At 44.7% G+C, this 17797-nt stretch overlaps 1 long non-coding RNA gene across 1 annotated transcript in view; it reads right to left on the bottom strand.

Annotated features, from left to right (window-relative positions):
• The window catches only part of LOC139039839 (uncharacterized), a 91995-nt gene that overhangs the window by 12258 nt on the left and 61940 nt on the right, over positions 1 to 17797 (bottom strand). The window contains exons 2-4 of the long non-coding RNA XR_011493048.1: positions 12472 to 12599; positions 11076 to 11173; positions 5255 to 5449 (exon numbers count right to left, since the gene is read on the bottom strand). This is a non-coding gene — a long non-coding RNA (uncharacterized lncRNA). The remainder of the gene's footprint in view (positions 1 to 5254; positions 5450 to 11075; positions 11174 to 12471; positions 12600 to 17797) is intronic.

The following is a 17797-nucleotide window of genomic DNA, read 5'->3' as shown; positions in this document are numbered from 1 at the left end:
TATTCTTGGCTGCAGGTTTTTTCCTTTCAGCACTTTGAATATATCATGCCACTCCCTTCTAGCTTGTAAGGTTTCTGCTGAGAAGTCGGCTGATAGCCTTGTGGGGTTTCCTTTGAATGTAACTTGTTGACTTTCTCTTGCAGCTTTTAGGATTCTCTTTATCTTTAATTCTTGATGTGTTAATTATAACATGTCTTCGTGTGGGCCTCTTTGGGTTCCTCTTGTTTGGTGCTCCCTGTGCTTCCTATACCTGTATATCTGTTTCCTTCCTCAGGTTAGGAAAGTTTTCAGTTATTATTTCTTCAAATGAGTTCTCGGCCCTTTTATCTCTCTCTTCTTCTTCTGGGATACATATAATATGGATGTTAGTGCACTTAATGTTGTCCCAGAGGTCCCTTAGACTGTCTCATTCTTTTTAATGGTTTTTTTCATGTTGTTCAGCTTGGATGATTTCCTCTAGTCTTTTGTCCAGTGCATTGATCTGTTCTTCTGTATCATCTATTCTGCTATTGATTTCCTCTGGTGAATTTTTATTCCCATTACTGTATTCTTCAGTTCTGATTGGTTCTTTTTTATATTTTCCAATTCTTTGTTGAAGTTATCATTATATTCATCCATTCTTCTCCCAAGATAAGTGACCATCCTTATGACTATTGGTTTGTACTCTTTATCAGGTAGACTGTTTATCTCAGTTTCATTTAAATTTTTTTCTGAAGATTTGTCCTGTTTGCTTGTTTGGAACATATCCCTTTGTCTCCTCATTTTGCCTCTTTCTCTGTGCTTATAGCTATGTATTAGGTAGATCAGTTACATCTCCTGATCTTGGAGAAGTGGCCTTATGTAAGAGCTGCCTTATGAGGCCCAGCAGTGTACTTTCCTCCCATCACCAGTTCTAAATGTCCCAAGAGTGTCCCCTCTGTGGGCTATGTGGGTCCTTCTGTTATGGAAGGGTTGCTCTTGCTGCAGATGTCCAGGCAGGCTAGGCTGTCCCCTGGCCAACTGGTTGTAATTCTCAGCTCCTTGTGGCTGCAACAGTCCGTTCAATCACTTTATCAGTGGAGGAGGCCCCAGGACAGTTGGCTGCAAGGTCTAATAGCACATTCCTGCTGCAGTTTTCCTGTTAAGTGAGTAGGCCCCTAGCATGGCTGATTGTTAGGTTCAGAGGCTTAATTGCTGTAGGCCTCCTGTCTGCTAGGCTGTTGTCAGCTCTCTCAGTAGTGCAGTTGGGTGGGGCCGCTCCAGCACACAATTGTTTCAGGCATTGGAAAGTGGGGCAGATTCCCCATGTGGCTTAAGATTCCACCCAGCCATGAAGCACTGTGGCTAGATGATGGCGTTTTCCTCTTCCGAAAGGAACATCTGCCTCTTTCACTCAGTCAGCGCTGTCCCTTGGTGTAGGGGTTCTTTTTATCTAGTTTTTGGTTCTCTCTCAGAGTAATTGTTCCAAGAGTAGTTGTAAATTTGTGTGTCCATGGGAGGAGGTGAATTCGGAGTCCTATGCCACCATCTTCCCAGCCTCCACAAACACCTTTCTTATCTGGGTAAGGCTTTGGTTACATTGATTCTGAGTTGCTTCTGATTGTATTTGAGAGCCTGAACTTTCCATCCTCCACTTCCCCTGCCAGAGGTGTCATCAGTGCCCTCCTTGTGCTACTGTGATTTTGATGTTGCTGGTGCCTTGCTTCTTACAATTTCACTGCAGTTGTGGGTGTCACCACAAGGGTCAGTGGACTGGCGAGCACCTCTGCTGCTTCCAGGGTGACATGGATAGCAGGTTCCCCCACTGAAGTGGGGGGATGAGGAGAGTGGGATGGGAGCCTGGGTCACAGGCACCTCCACCACACCCAGGTTTGTTGGGTCTGCAGGCACCACTGCTACAGGTGAGCAGGCTGAAGTTGTGGGTGCTGCTGCAGCTGTGGGTTACTGGGAGCATGGGCTTTGCTGTTGTTACCTAGTTGTCTGCATGTTCTCCACAGGCTCAGGCACTGCTGCCCTATGCACCACATGTGCTGCTGCTCTTGGGTTTTCTAGGGGTGCTGACACCACCACTTCCAGGAGCATTGGGTTCACAGGTGTCACTGCAGCAACTGGGTAGGCCAGGGTTGTGCGTGACACCACCACCACAACAGGGGGAGAGGTGCTTGGGTCATGAGTGCTGCCAGGGTTCCTGAAGCCTCTAATCTCAGGCACGGCATGATTCCTGAAACCTAAGCTCATGGGCACTGCCACCACTGCTGGCAGTACCAGGATCTTAGGTGCAGTCTCTGCTGCTGGGAGGGCCAAGGTTGAAGGCACTGCTGCTGGGGGAGAGAGCGACTGGGTCACAGGTATTGTCATGGTTCCCAGAGCCTCTGGTTGCAGGCTCAGCAGCAGTTCCTGGCACATCTGGGACCGTGGGCTGCTTGGGTTCCTGGGGTCCCCATTCACAGGTGCTATCAGTTCTTGGGGCCTCTGATCACAGGCATGGCTGCAGTTCCTGAAGCCTCTGGTCTCAGGAGCTGCCACCACTGCTCCCATGTTTCCCCCACCTCTGGAAGGTCCACTCCACCCACCTTCAGATTTATAGATGTATGGATCTCTCAGGCATTCTGGTGTGCCATGCAGAGTCCTTTGTTGGTCTGTGGATGTCCTACTGGTTATAACTTAGAGGTGAGAGGCAAAGGAAACAACTCACTCCACCATGATGCTGATGTCACTCTCCGAGAAGATTTTTAAAGTTTAGGATTATAGACAGTTTTGCACTCAGAGATGTTAGGGAAAGAGAGGTAATAGGGCCAAGGGGAAGATCTGTAGGTAAAGGTTTTCCCTTGTCAACTCCTCCAAGCCCTTTTTTTATTAAGCTGACTCCCAACTCAAGTTGTCACATGGACTTGATGCTTCAACGCCTATGGATTCTTCAGAATTTTTTCGGGGCATGGGGTGCTACTGCAGAAAGCACATAGCAACAGCTTCATAAAATCAAGCATTTTAAAGTGAAGAAGAAATTTAAAGATCATTCGTTCAAATTTTTCCTTTTACTGGTAGGAAAACTGAGGCCCAGAGAGGTAAATGGACTTGTCCAAGGCCACAATTAATTACAACAGACTGCAGACACGGTTTTCATCTTTACCAAAGGAGTTGGAAGAACCACTTTAGCCATCTAAACATTGCCAAATGAAATTAATTCCGATTGAGCTTTAGTTCAGTTAGAGCTCCCAGCAGCAACACAGAAGCACGTGGAAGGAACAGAGTGAAACTGGCAGATGGGACAAGAGAAGCTGGCAGAGATTCTGATCACATCCTGCCTTCCAAGGTCAGCCAAATTCACAGAAAGCCAGATAAGAACAGAGCCCAGAAGACTGCACCTGTGTTTGCATTTTTTCAAACATCCACTGTTTGATCTAATATTTTCCTGAAATGTGCTGTTTTACCTCTATCCTTTTTAATTCTACGCAGTGAAGTAGTCAAGGCTTTCGAGTGGATCACAGCATCTTTCCATGAACACTTAGCACACAGATGTTGAGTAAGGAGGCAATAGTGTTTGTGACTCTGAGACACCTAGAGTTCTGGGCAGTGCCCTGACTTGGGAATCCAGAAATGAGCTGATACTTGAAGATTTGAAGGAGCCCAAGGAGAGGGGCAAACATGACTGGAAGGAAAATGGGCCAGCTGAAATAGTCCAAGAGAATAGGGACTGCTCTATTGTCTGTTGAAATATAGGGGCAAAGGAGACTCCAACAAATGTCTCCAAGTTGTTTTGTGGGTGGTAATAGGAAGCTGTTTCTCACTCCCCTAAGAAAAAGATAGAGATATGAAAAGAAGTAGGAAGTGAGATAAGGAAGGAACAAGGATTGGAGTTGAAGTCATATGCCTTTGCCTACTACCGTGGTTTAAAAACTGACTAATACAGTGGTCTTGAAATTATTATCTTGGTTTTTAAAACCTTAGAGCTCTAAGGTTCTATGATGATGGTGTCTCAGAGATGCAGAAGGCTGAGCTTTCGGCCACGTTGTCCCCATCTAGACCATAGATCTTGCCCAAGCTCTGCAGCTCAGCACTAAAGGCTTTGTAGAACCTGTCACATTAACCAGTTCCCTTGCTCATCACTATGAACTTAGTCTCTCTCCCTCCCAATCCCCCTCTCTCACTCTCTCTGTCTCTTTCTCTCTCTCTCACACACACACACCATTCCTTGGTGAGAAAACTACTGCATTAGATAACAGAAAAATTCTATTTTCCTTAATTGTATTTTTAAATGTGCAGGAAAAAAAGATAAGATTTGATCACTTTTATCTCCAATAAGTGGTTTTAGAAAGAGACAAAATAAAAATGAAATGATTGAATGAATGAATGAGAAGTTAATTGCCAAAGGAAACTTTAATTAAAAAGATACTATCCCAGGGCTGGCCCCGTGGTCGAGTGGTTAAGTTCGCGCGCTCCGCTGCAGGTGGCCCAGTGTTTCGTTGGTTCGAATCCTGGGTGCAGACATGGCACTGCTCATCAAACCACGCTGAGGCAGCGTCCCACATGCCACAACTAGAAGGACCCAGAACGAAGAATATACAACTATGTACCGGGGGGCTTTGGGGAGAAAAAGGAAAAATAAAATCTTTAAAAAAAAAAAGATACTATCCCAAAAATCCAGGAGTCAAGATAATTAGTTTAGATAGCTCCACTGGGGATTCAATCCACATAGCCACAAGAAAGTACACAGGGATTAAAAGCCCAAAGTTTCACCAGTCAAGTTGGGATATTCTTGGAGAAATTTAAAAGTGGTAGGGAAGAAAGGATAGAAAAGTTTCAGAGTTGGAAACAGAGTATTGCAGAGGCAGCTGACATTTTCACTTTGATGAGTAACTTGAGCTAAGTGTCATGAACAGGATGGGCTGACAATACATCTATCTTTAGGACAGTTTTTTTATATTTTCTTCAATTGTTACATCACAGGTTTATCAGGAAGTATTCTTGATTAATATTTGTCATTTCAATGAAGATGCATATTTTTCTGAATAAAACATATTTTTCTGAATAAAACAATAAGTGATTGAACCGTACGCTAAACCCAAGCTGGTCTCAGTTACTTCCCTGAGGAGAGCTCACCCACAGAGCTTGCACACCCTTGGGAAGTGTACTGGCATCATGCCCAGTAGCTGATCAGCCTCCAGACCTGGCAAGGGAAGTGCACCCAAACAGTGTTGCTCTCTGGAACAGTTTCCTTCCTTCTCTCGGCGCACCTAAATTACGCTCACCCCTCCAGTTCCAAAGAAAGTCTCACCTTTTCCAGAAGAGTCATAGCTTCAAAGTTTCTGATTTCATTGGTGTGGGGAGCAGCCCGGGCACTAGGAATCTTGAAGCTTCCTTGGTTGTAACCAAAGTTGAGAACCTGGGTCTTAATTCAGAGGAGGGGTCGCCTGGGAAAGAATTCTAAACATGGTGGCAGCTGGACAGGGTGACGTCCCATCCCGGCAGTCTGTGTGCAGTGGAAAGGTTTGGTGTTAGGAGACTAAGATTTGAATCCTACTTTTGTTCCTTATGAGCAAGTTACTCCAACTATACAGATGTTAATGTTCTCATCTAGAAATGGGTTAGTAACATACACTTTATTAGAGTTTGTGGAGATTGCATGAGATGACACACACAATATGCCCGGCATGGTGCATGGCCCAGAGTAGTCTCTGGAATATATTATTTTTTTTTCTTTTTCCCACAAGCCACATGACTACAGCCATTCCATTTGAATAACAGTTACAATAGCCAATCCAGTAGTTTTGAAGTTATGTCATATCCCTGAGGGAATAAACTTCACCCTCATTTCTTGTCATTTTGGTGCTCACTGGCTGCAGGAACTCACTGAGACTTTATTGTTCACTGCTCTGCTTTCTCTGCCCACCTCCTAAGACCACTTGCCTCCTTCCCACTAACTCATATCCATCCAAAAAGAACCCCTAGTCCATTTGACTACCCATCAATCCATTCAGTTTCATATCAGTCCGTCTTTCCAGTCATACAATCCAAACATTCCCCTCACCGATAGAAAGTCACATCTCAACACTGATAAGAAAGAGAAGGTCTGGGAGGGAGGATTTGCCTTATCCACAGACAACACTCAGTTCTATCATGTATCCTTTATCTGACTTTGCTCCTTACTTAGAAGAGAAACTATGTCCCATTAATCAGGAACAACTTCAAAGTTCCTCCCCAGCAAAGTGCCCACACCTGGACCCTTCCCCTCATAAGGTGGGAGGCTGACTTCCATGGCTGGGCATGCAGCTCACCCCTCTAATCTTCCCTGGGATCCTGTCCCATCATCATCCCAGAAGTCTCCTATCTGCGACTTCTCTCTCCCATCAGAAACCTTCCATCAAACCTACACAAGCCCAATTATCCACTTTCCTGAAAATGTTTCCCTTGACCCTCTGCTTTTTTCCCCTCCACTTTCAAGTTTCTTAAGGGCATATCTTTCCATTCACTCACTCCTCTCTCTCACTTCCTCATCACTTGTTCTCTTCTTAGAGGCAGGCACTTGTACCCACTAATAAAACTATTTCAAAAAATTCACCAAGAAACCTTCCAGCTGCCAAACTGAATGGGTAATCCTGCGTTTTGGCGCTTGAACAGTCAATGGTGCGCACACACACACACACACACACACACTCCTACATTTCCTCCCCTGTACCTGGGGTTTGCCAAGCTACCCTACCCTCTGACTAACACTTTTCTGTTTCTTTCTCCAGTGCTTCTTTCCCACCCTTAGTAATAAGTGTTCACATTCCCCAGGATTTCCTCCTGGGGGCTCCTTTCTCTCTTCTGAGCGTTCTGATACTCTTGGATTTGTTCAGACATTCCATGTGTTACTAGAATGTAATCACTATGCAGGCAGCATGTATCCTAATCGCCTAGAGCTGTACAAGGCACAGAGGAGGAGCTTAATAAGTATTTATTAACTAAATAGTCATTCAAACACTTATATCTCCAGTACAGACCTCTCAATAAATGAAGACCATACATCCTACCTCCTCCCAGCCTTCTCAGCCTGAAGGGGCCGCAGGCACAAGGGGCAAGTGCTTCATGAGCCCATGTCACACCCTCTCAACACCCCTCGGGTTTCAGCCACAGCTACAGTGGCCAGTTCCCTGGGCAGTGACTGCATCCCAGGTCCAGTCCAATCTGCAGTGGCCCTCTACTCTTCTGCCTCAAGATTCTCCAAAGTCTTGGAAGCTAGTTCAGCAGCAGCAGGCCGAAGGGAGTTCACCCTCTCAGGAAAAACCTTCAATTCTGAGATAAATGCCTTCATCTCCTGCCCAGCGGATCCCAGGGGGATTGAATGCTAGTTGCCTTCAATAGTAGCCAGCTCAATAACGAACACTTTGTTGAACGTACACTTTTCCCTGCCTCAATCTCCCTGCCCTCCAGCCTTCGTTCTAGGATGGCCTCCTGAGTTGATAACTGAAGTGGACTCAAAAAGCAGAAGATGGGCTTCTGGAACTAGATCATTCACTGGTCAGAGGATGACAAGGACTTTGTCATTGGTGGTCAGTGGTGACAACTCCTGACAGATGGGAGCTTGACAATGACCGAGACTCTCACTAACATAATTGGAATGGTAGAGGTGGAAGAGGAAGCACTAGTCTAGACAGGAGCCCTAGCACTTGAATCGTTCAGGAGTAGTTGTGTATATTGTAGAATTGATTTGCTTTTGTTACCTGCTTTTGGGCTGGAATTTGGATGAGGCAGCCTCAAAATTTAAGGGAGCACCAAAAAAGTCAGTAAAACAAAATAAATAATATTTTAATACACTTCAATTCCAGTCAATATAAATTTTTGATATTTTATTCATCATGTATCATTTGCAATGATTTTAAATTTTTAAATATTGCCTTAAAACATTGCTTATCTTGGTTACTGAATTTTTTAGCAACAATTTAAATTTTGCACCAGAGGCGAGGGTCTCACTTGCCTCACCCTCATTCCAGCCCTTCCTGTCCTAGAAGCCTTGAAGAAAGGCTCACATCAGCCAACTATAAGTGAGAGCAGTCTGTGAAAGCTGAAATGCTCCATGCCACCTTCACATCCCTAAGCAAATTGTACTGGAAATTTGGCTTAAGATTTGATCATGAGGGTAGTAGGACTGCAAAGGAAAATGAACGAGTAGCACCAATATCTTATCTTAAAGTCAGGGCCCTGATAAAGAAGGAGTGGGATCCTGAGTCCTAAGGTGGGGATATGCACCTGAGGACCTTGAAGCCTCAAATTCCCCTGAAGCCTCCAGGCCAGCTGAGGCCTCCCCAACTTTCCCCTTGCTGGAGAAGAGCCTAGAAGGCAGCTTCCCCCAGCTGAAGACATGCCAAGACCTCGCATGTGGCAGATGTAAAGTGACATTAGCCTATCTCTGCTTCTCTGAATTGCCTCCAGAAAACAATGAGGGTCAGGTTTCAGCATAGCCTGAGCAAAGAGGAAACAGACACCTCACCACAAAGTGCCAAATGTTGCTAATACCTATTGGAAGGAACCAGAGGAGCAAGTATGGGCATAGGTCTTGAGGGTTTTGGAGGGAGGGGAGAGGATATGAGGTTAGATAAGGGAGAATGTATTTACATGAGAGCATTCTCTTTGGGTTCAGGATTTAATAGTCTGGCAAGGATGACCGACACTGATCCTATGGAGCTGGTGGGATGGTTCCTTGAAAGTGAACCTCAAGGTGGCCTACAGAGAATGAGATGAAGATGCCAGAACCACCTTTGTAGGGTATTGAGGAAGAGGTGAGAAGCCTTGAGGAAGAGGACATGTTCAAAGAGCTTTGTTACATGAGATCAGAGAACCCATCACTGGGTTTGTCTCCTAGGAGGGCACAGGAACACTCCCTTCACTTAAGAAATGCTCCAGAGGCTGGCCCAGTGGCAGAGTGGTTAAGTCTGCTTAGGCAGCCCAGCGTTTGTGGGTTCGGATCCCAGGCACAGACCTACACACCAGTCATCAAGCCATGCTGTGGTGGTGTCTCACATACAAAATGGAAGAAGATTGGCACAGATGTTAGCTCAGGGTCAATCTTTCTTACAAAAAAAAAAAAAAGAAATGCTCCAGTGAGAGAAGATCAGTACTTGAGAAGTTCAGAGTCCTCCATAGCCTGGGGCTTATATTAAAAGATTCTACCATGAGTGTGTGTTACCTAACGTCAGTGCAGATGGTAGGAGTCCTGATTAGGGAGTCCAAGAGACAACATTTAATCATCAGTGGCCAAGGTAGACATAACTGGTGTCTGGTAGACTGTAACTGGTGTCAAGGCCAGAGTTGCAAATGAGGTGCCTTGATCTGCAAAAATCTATGGGAACAACAAATAGACCCTAGCGTTTCTTGATATAAGATAGACAAAAGCCAACTGGAGTATTATTTGACTCATATAGATGATGTCAAATGCTGCAATGGAAAATTATGATCCCTTACCAAGGCTCCAGATATGAGCCACTTCTCAGACCCAAAGTCCCTGAGGAAGAGTCCTGTCAAGTCACCACAAGGATATGCAATGAGAATTTCCTAAGTCTTCTCCAAAAGGACCTGGAATTGTTTACTGGATTTCCAGTACTAGGGGAAAAGGGAATATCCATACCTTTCAAAGCTCCTGAATTTGGTTAAAGTATTTAGCTGACAGAGATACCAAAGTTGATAAAATGCCATAATGACATGCCAGTTGGACCCAAGTACATCTCACTGTCGATTGATTCAATGGGTCTGTGGACCCACCTAGTGGTCGCTTCCCTGTACTCCAAGTGCCTAATTAAGATGGATATATTTAGTAACTAGCAGAATCCTCACAATGGTTTTCTGGCAAATGGAGTAAGCCATTATGATAGGAAGAGTCAAACAGAGGCTGTTGAAAATGCCCCCTTCCAACCAAGATAGTAAATCAGAAACAATACTCTGGTTGGTTGTCTCCACCATATCCCCATTCAAGTCACCTACATGACCCCTGCAAAAGCCAAACAGAGTAAAATGGATGATGGCACACCCCCATGAACTAAACCAATAGCCCTCATCACAGATCTTGGGCCAGATGTGACATATTTACTCAAACAAGTAATATACACAGCTCTGGTTGGGATGAATGCATTCTTTTCAATCCTCATCACTAAAGAGGACCAAAAGCTTGACATTCATGGAAATACTAGCAGTACACAATCACTCTCTTGCCAAGTTCTATGGTAGCTTTCCTGGCCTGCTCCAAATAGGTCAAAGGGATCTGGATCATCTGACAGTCCATAGAACTTCACAGGTCCACTACATGGGTGGCTTCATGCTGACTGCACCTGATGCACAGCAGCGGCAAGTACTACAAGTAAAATGGAAAGAAGTATGCATTCCATAGCATGAGAGATAAACTCTAAAAAGAGACCCTCCCCATCAGCGGTGCTTTCAGGGGTCCAGTGGTCTAGGGGCACAGTCAAAGAGAAAACACTGTGCCCCTTACCGCTAAGAAAGAGGTATAGCCCTTGATTCAGATTTTGGAGGCAGCATATACTGCACTTGAAAATTCTACTTCAGTCTATCTAAAAGGCTGCAAGAGCTAGAAAGGGTTCTGCAGCAGGTACAGGACTCAGGGCAAGCTTCCAGGAAAGGCATGACCTGAAAAATCCAAAGGGGCTAGAGGTTTCCACGGTAGGTTAGGAGACCACATGGAATCTTTAGCAAGCCCCAGTAAGAGAATTGCAGCATTGATCCTTAGGTTTCTGGAACAAGACTGCAGAGGATTAACTTGCCTGTCAAAAAGCAGCTCCTATGTGTTACTGGGCCCTAGTAAAGAGTGAAGATCTACCCATAAGACATCATGTGACTATACAACCACAGCTGCCCATCATGAGCTGGGTATTGTTGATCCACCATGTTTCAGTAGTTTATTGCTGTACACCAAACCCCTCAAAAGCAAGCATCCCAAAACTATTTGCTCAAAATTTTATGGGTGAGAATAGCTGATTTTCTTGCATGGAAGCTCAGTGTTCCCAAAAGTACAAAAGTGGAAGCTGCTAGTCTTTCTAAAGACCCTAATGATCCACATTGCAAGTAAATCCCTCTTCCAAAGTTAGCTAAAAGTTTCATTCCATTACCAACTCAGGCTCAAGCTCCAGGTCCAGGACTTCATCATCTGAATTGGGTCCACATGCAGAGAAGGCTCTCCAGGAGAAGCTCCCTTTGATCAGAAGACCTGTGAATTCAAGAGACAGGGTATCCATCCTATATATGCCTAAAGTGCAATGGTGAAGCCAGAAGAGGAAAACAATAGACACTCCCAGTCTAAAAGAAAGAAAATGAAAGACAGGAAGCAGTCAATGGTCTATATCCATCGTAAAACCCAGCTGGGCACATCGTCTTATGTTAGTGCCTCGTTCCAGAGTTCTAAGGCTGGGTTTTTGGGACTTCAGGACACAAGTGCATGCATCTTTGTGTCTCACATCAGTGCCCACCAGACAGCAAATGCCTCAGAGGAGACAAGAACAGGGTGGATGGATAACACTCACCCAGGAGACATCACCTTCCATGCTCAGCCACACAGTGCCTGGAAGGTGGTCCATGAGTGGGTCAGCCATGGCAGCAGGAGGGGGACCATTCATTAGCCTAATTGCATGGCCTCCACTCACTGTGACTATTCCATATACCCAGTGTGCCAGCATAGAGCCTTTGGGCAGACCAAACAGCTACTGGTAATTAACCCGCTACTAGGTTAACATGCTGTGTATTTTCCACCTTGGAGGGAATAGCAAGGCAACTTTACCAAATTGACTCCAGATATTGTTTTCCTTTCCCCGCATGATGTTCTGCTGTCAGTGATATTATTTTAAAAACTTACAGAGTGCCCCTTTATCCATATATAATTCTACAGAACGTCATCTCGGACTAAGAGGTCCAAGTTATAGGGAAGGAAGTGTGACAAGAATCTCATAGTGCATCATTCATAAGCAGACAACTGAACAAGTCTCCCCACTTCCACTTATCTTCTATATCATTGTAAGGTTTTTTTCCTAAATAAACTTCCAAGCCTGAAGCCTTTTGATAGTTTCCCAAAATCTCCAGGATACAGACCAAGCCCTTCAGTATGTTGTAGAAGGTCTTTTATAACCCAGCACCAACTCCTTCTCAGCCTTATCTCCTAATGCTCCCACTACCTTCACAGGAAGCCATGCTGAACTCACCCTGTTTTCTGAAAGCGTATGCCCACTCAGGCCATATTATTTGCATTTACTAATCCTTCTTTGGTATATTCTTTCTTTAACTCTCCTCCTAGAATCCCCACCACCACCACCAACTCCCTTAAGACCTGTGTGCAATCTGTGGCTGTGTAACAAATTACCACAAATTTAGGGACTTAAGAGAGCACACATTTGTAAGCTCCCAGTTTCCGTGAACAGGAATCCAGGCACAGTTTAACTGTGTCCTCTGGCTCAGGGTCCCTCACAGGTTGCAATCAAGGTGTCAGCCAGGGCTACAGTCTCATTCAAGGCTCACCTGGGGAGGGATCTGCTTCCAAGCTCCTGTGTTGTTAGCAGAATTCAGTTCCTTGTTGGAAGAGGGCCTCCTTTTCTTGCTGGCTATCCACTAGAAGCTATCCCCGGCTCCTGGCCACATGAGCCTCTCTATAGGGCAACACACAACATGACAACTTGCTTCATTAAAGTCAGCATGGGAGAGAGTCTTCTAGCAAGACACAAGTCAAATTCTTGTGTAACATAATCATGGCAGTGACATCCCCTCATTTTGCCATATTCTGTTGGTTAGAAGCAAATCACAGGTCAGGCCCACAATTTAAAAGAGAAGTTACACACGGGCATGAACACCAGGAAACGGGGTCATCAGTCCTCTTAGAGCCCACCAGCCACAGGACCTAATTCTACCATCACGGGAGTCTCCCTGAGCTGGCTGTGGTCTGTGTTACACAGCACCTGTGCCTCAGATGTAGTCTTGTTTACTGTCTCTTGTAGCTCACACAGTAAAAATCCCCGGGCATGGCATTTTTCTGCTCACTGTTGACTCTGCCACAGCAGAGCTCCTGGGCTATTCATGATAGCATCTCGAAGGCCTATTACAGAGCCCCACGCACAGAGAGGGGCAGGGAGTATAATGTTACGACCATCCCTCCTGGTCACAACTTCACTTTCTGGAGCAGGAGGAGATGGGAGGTTTACAAAGTCGGATTTCTATAAGTTTACTCCCTTTACATCTTTCTGCTTCTCATAAGGAAAATATTTGTAGATTTGACAATCCCATCAAACAATCAAACAGCTATTCTGTTTAAAACTAAAGTCATCTTATGTTTTATCAGTACCTGATATCAACCTAAAGTAACTTAAAATCTAGAACACTTTTAGTCATTGTTTCCACTGAAACTTTTAGCCAAGGGAATGTATTGAATTTAGGTACACAGCACTTCAAATCCCTGTGCAATTAGCATTACTACCTCCATTTCACAGGTGAGGAAACTGAAGCTTCGTCAAGTAATTTGTTCTTGATAGAATCAGAACACATATTTTTGTCTGTATTTCTCCTCCATTCCACACATCTGCTCAGTGCCCAGCAGAGGTTCAAGGTCAGGGAGAAGCTCCCGGGCAGCGGAGGGGAGCTCCCTGGTGGCTCTGACTCCATTTCCAAGCAGATGCAGAATCCTGGCTTTTGGCGCCAGAAACTTCTCCTTGGCAGCAGCAGCTGCCCCATCTGGTAGAGTTATGATCTTAGGTGAAGACCCTGGATCATGAAACATGGGGCTGTCCCCTGATCAGAGACAAAAGTGCCTGGAAGACCCTCCAATATCCTAGCTGCTCAGTCAATTTTTAAAACTCTCACCAAAAGAAAATCACTCAAAAGAGTATGTTTAGTTGTCTCAAAGGCAGTCTCTTTCTTCAGAAATGCCTGACTACGTGCAAATCCTGGAAACCATGGATTTGCTCTACTCCGAATCCCAGTCAGTGTGACCCCAATCCAACAACAAGCCAGACTCACCTGAGGCCACGAGGGAGGCACAGCCTCATTTCCTAAGGGGGGATTGTTAGCCTGTCCACGGGGAGGGCCCGCTGCAGACAGAAGAAACGGAGGTGATTTACCAGCCTTCTGTCAGTAAGGTTTTTCTGATAGAACTGAACAGATTACCACTATCAGAAGAAAATCTAGTTTTATGCAAAATGCCTTCAGGTGTCACTAGTTCATTTGTTAAGTTTCATTCCTTTCAGAAATATCTACTGAACGCCTGCTTTGCCCTGGGGCTTTCTTCTGCACACAGGCTTCCGTCTTCTTCAGGCCCCACTTAATGAAGTGGCGAGATGTACTAGAAAGTGCTGGAAATCACCCTTCAAAGTCCCCACTAACAAACGGCATGACTCTAATTCGCCTATTTCATTCCCCCTGGCTTCCACGAAATGAGAGGACAGAGAGAGACTAGATGGTTCCAGGGTTTGTTTCAGCCCCTGAGAGCAAGTAAATTGAACAATCTTTTTAATCCTATTTAATCCATTTTACCATTTTGAAATATGACTGTTGCTAACTCACAGTAGGTTAACTACCTCCATGTAGGTATGTACCTGAAAAAATAAGCAAAATACCCACTCCAGGCTGGAAGAAATAAACAAACTTACTCTTTCTTCAGAAACGCCATCATTAGAAATAATTGGAATTGCTCGCTCTCTCTCTCTCAAGAATTGATAAAATGTAGTTGCATGAATTCAAAGAAAGGATCTGCTTTGATAGACTCTAGACTCTCACCCTCTGGAGAGCACAGGACAGCAGCACTGTGCAGCACTCACGCGAAAATAGACCGAGTGACGGGGCAGAGGACGTAACGTGGGTGACAGTGCCAGCATGGTTTCTAGCACGTGGTGGACACTCAAAATTGTTCACACCCTAAGAGACTTTGGCACCTCTGACGTGCAACATCACTGATTTGCTCTCTTGCGCTCAAGGGAGAATCCCAGCGTCACAGGGAGAACCGCGGGCTCTGTCATCACTAAGCTGGGAGGGGAATGTCCACCCTGTACCTCGAAACTCCTGAGACTGCAGCGCTGGAAATATTCATGGAAAAAGACAAGGTTTAGTCCTGAGACTAAACCTCTCAAGGGCCTGGGAGCCCGGCAAGTGTCCTCAAGTATGTGATGTATAAGGGATCTCAGCCCACTCCTGACACCCAGAGACACTGAATTAATCCATAGCCCAGGGCCACTCCCACCAGCTGGGGTATGAAGAGAAGCCACAGGATCACGGCAGATGAACCTGGGTCCATGATGACCTGGGTTTCTGAATGAGGCAGGAGAGATTCCTGGTGTCAAAGCAAGAAGCCCCTCAGGCCACTCACCACCAAGATGAGAAAATTGCCATGGCCCTGCTCTGGCTGAGATGGCACGCAGGGAGCCAGGCTTCCGAGCTTTGTCACTTACTAGCTACAGACATTGGGAAAGCTACTCACCTCAGCTTCCGCTTCTATGAAGTGAGAATCATAACCTACCTCAGTGGATGACTGTAAGAGTTAAATAATTTAATATATGCAAGGTGCTTAGAACCAAGTCTGGGACACAGAAAGTGCTCCACATGGGTTAGCTGATGCTTGGGGGACCTGTCCAGAGGAACCTCCAGGAAGGAGAGGTCTCTGAGCACCACTGACAAAAAGCAGAAATAGTTTGTCGGTGGGCTGCTGTGATTTTATCTTACCCCATTCCTGAAAAGAGTTAGCCATCAGGAAGATGCCTCAAACCCCCGGGGGAGTTAAAATTGCTAGATTTCTAGATTCCATTATTTCTAGATTCCAGGTGAAGAAACAGACCCTCCATCCGTGCAGGCCAAAACCAACCTTAGAAACCAGGGAATCTATGGTCCAAAGTTCTCTGACCAACCAGTGAATTCATCCCCTGCGTCTAGACCTGGATACAACCAGTGTATTTACTGAGCAAAAGGACTAATCCATTTATTTCCTTAACAAGTGCAGTGAACAATCAACAAATATTTACTAATCAAGTAAATGAAGGCAATGGGTATTTGGTGTTTTGCTGGTGTTTGGAGGGAATAAAATCTGGGGAGCTAGAAATAACTTATAATCTATTTAGAAAATAAAATTAAAATACAATATACATGGGGCTGGTCCGTGGCCGAGCGGTTAAGTTCACATGCTCTGCTTCAGTGGCCCAGGGTTTCGCCAGTTCAGATCCCTGGCATGGACCTAGCACTGCTCATCAGGCCATGCTGAGGCAGCGTCCCACATAGCAGAGCCAGAAGGACCTACAACTAGAATATACAGCTATGTACTGGGGGGCTTTGGGGCAAAGAAGAATAAGAAGAAAAGGATTGGCAACAGATGTTATCTCAGGGCCAATTTTTAAAAACATATGTATATACAATACACAACCAGGGGTTGTTGAGCCTCAACACTTGAGGCTCATAAAATAATCTCTACCACCCGCACTTCAAGTTAGTTTTTAAGTTAGTTTAAAGATATAACCATGTTCAAATATACAATGTTCAATGTTCAATATACAATCAGGGAATATATTGCAACCTCTACCCTTCCCTCCAAGTTAGTTTTTAAGTTATTTTAAAGATATAACCATGTTCAAAACACCACGAACACATTTGTCCTCTGGACTGAGACTGCAAATTGGTGGGGGCAGGCACACTGGGACACTGGTGCAGAAGCTACAGGTTTGCTGGACTTCAGAACTAGAAGCAAGCAGAAGTGCCAGGCATGCGATCTCTTCAGGAGGAGCCAGAATCAAGAGATCCCTGCATGACAGAGGACCAGCCAGACTGATCAGAAGAAACCAAGGGCTGAAAGAAGAATTCCACCCCCATGAGAGGGCACGAAAATATCACAGCAATTACTGCTTAAGGCTGCACCCAAATAGAGTGGTTTACTGGAGTGCAGAGAGCCAGGCCACTGGAAAAAGCCAAACCACTCATTTGGCAATGACCAGAGCTATGCTCTCCCCCAAATCACCCCCAAGCAAGAACCCCTAAGCTGCCAATATAAGAGCTTCTTCTAGATCAGGCTCCTGGTGGATAAGAGAAAGCAACCACACAGGGTTTCTTAGAGAAAGCACATTAAAAGAACAAATATTTCCCACTCAGGATAAGTCTGCAAATCAAAACTCCAAAGCACATGAGAAAAGGTTTGATAAGAAAGACAACCAACAAATGCAACAATCAATACAGAAATTTACTGCTGACAAAATGCAAACAGAACAAGCCAAAAATGACTTTAAAATAAGTATATTTAATATTCTCAAGTAATTAATTTTGAAAAACAAGAATAAAAATTTGATTAAAACAGGGAATTACAATTAAGAACAGACGGATATGAAAGATATCAAATAGAAATTCTAGAAAGAAAATTTAAAATCGTTAAATAGCTCAATAGACAATATCTAAACTGGATTTGATAAAGTAGAGAATTAAAGGGTATATAAAGGCAACATATAATGCAATGTTGGACTGAGTGAAATTGACTAGAAAGACAATCATAACCCAGACAAGAGAGAGATCTCTGTGTGTTGAAGATGTTTCTGGAGGAAGTGACTTGAAACAGTCCTAAGTGCCCCTAACAGAAAGCCACCTAAAACTAAATGAATTGCAGGTGTATATTCCAGAATGTTGCCCCCCATATCTTCACAAATCCTTTGCAACAAAATACTCGAAGTTCAAAAGGCAATAAAACAGTTTAAATTAAAAACGAAAACACACAGAGGGTGGGGAGAAATTGGGACCCTTGCACACTGCTGGTGGGAATGTAAAATGGTGCGGCTGCTGTGGAAAACAGTACGGTGGTTCCTCAAAAATATTAAACATACAATTACAATATGAC

This window comes from Equus asinus, chromosome 12, assembly GCF_041296235.1.
Source record: "Equus asinus isolate D_3611 breed Donkey chromosome 12, EquAss-T2T_v2, whole genome shotgun sequence".
NCBI lineage: Eukaryota > Metazoa > Chordata > Mammalia > Perissodactyla > Equidae > Equus > Equus asinus.
The sequence above is the reverse complement of the archived record's forward strand: the minus strand, read 5'-3'. Positions and strand labels throughout refer to the sequence as shown.